Source organism: Micropterus dolomieu, linkage group LG08 (assembly GCF_021292245.1).
Source record: "Micropterus dolomieu isolate WLL.071019.BEF.003 ecotype Adirondacks linkage group LG08, ASM2129224v1, whole genome shotgun sequence".
NCBI lineage: Eukaryota > Metazoa > Chordata > Actinopteri > Centrarchiformes > Centrarchidae > Micropterus > Micropterus dolomieu.
The window spans coordinates 28879759-28881280 of NC_060157.1; positions in this window are offsets into that span (position 1 = coordinate 28879759).

Here is a 1522-nt window from a genome sequence, read left to right on the forward strand (position 1 = left end):
ACACACACACACACACACACACACACACACACACACCATACTAAAGTTCTTGTACACTGTTTTTGCAGTTAGTATACAAGACATTAATGGTACTTTACTCTTTTGTACTAACAGGAAATTACATTAGACATGTGCTGAATGTCATTCTAACAATGACTTTGGAACACTATTGCAAATATAATATATGAAACCTAATGCAACCATTCAAAATTAGACTATGTAACTTTAAACTTCGATTTATGAGCAATAAAAGCAAAAGCAGTAATAGCTCATGATGCTGAAAATGCATTCTATAGGGTGGAGTGCAATTACCTCTTTAATACATGTAGTAGGTTTGGATTTGGCCCTAACTATTCAAGCTTATTTAAGCTTATTCAAGCTTATTTAAACTGATCTTATGACATCAGTTTATACCAATTTCAACTCATCAGATTATTTTTAGATCTTCACAGAGGAACAAAACAATGAAGTCCACTGCTTTTTGTCCTAGCTATCGAGCCACTTTCCATAGCTCTTAGATGCAATAACAGTTTACAAGGCATTGCACATGGTGGCCTAACTCATACTGTATCAATTTATGCAGATGATCAGTTATTAAATGTCACCAACACTCATAACAATGCCTTAGAGTTCTGGACCAATTAACAAAAATATCAGTGCATTAACTTAATTTTAACAAATGTGAGTACTTCTCCATTAGCAGGAATTTACATACTTCACCAAATCGTACTACAGTTTAATAAAAAAATAAATAAAAATCAGCCCACACAAGGAAAGAATTTATGGAAAGAATAAAAGACCTAGATGGGCTCTCCCTACCGAACATGCGCTCATACTGGGCTACACATTTTATTGCTCTCTCCCTGTGGCTAAAGAATTGGAATAGTATGGCCCCACTTGGCTCCAGATTGAAATGACCACAAGCAATCCATACTCACTCCATGCTTTGCTCTGCACATCTTTGCTATCACTAGTTAAAAATATTAATAGAAATATAATTGTAACACACTATCACACAACATCACTATGCATTGTGAAACATGCCTACGTATTGAGAACAATTTTATTCAGTCAACCATAGTAAACCATGACCTTTTTCAACCATATATCTCTATATTCGAGAACAATGGGAAAATGATCTAGGGGTCTTGCTGTCAGATGAGGGAAGGGACATGGCTTTTTCTACAGTTCACATAACCAATGGATCAAAGTAGGGCTGAATGACAAATCGTTTTCAAATCAAAATTGTGAAGACGCCAATTGAAATGTGGGTTAAATATACAGCGCATCTGACACGTTTTAAACAGTCATGCAGTTACAGATTCATTCCATTGTCATCCTTGTGTGACAGATCTGCTCACCAATCCCAAGCTGGCTCTCTGTGAGCTGGTTTCGTTAATGTTACATATCCACATGGAGCATTTCATAATAAGAGCGTTATGCCTGTCTGAATTTGCTGACTTGTTCAGATTTTGCTTATTTGTTCAGCTGTCGTTGATTGTAGTGCTTCTATTATGGTCTG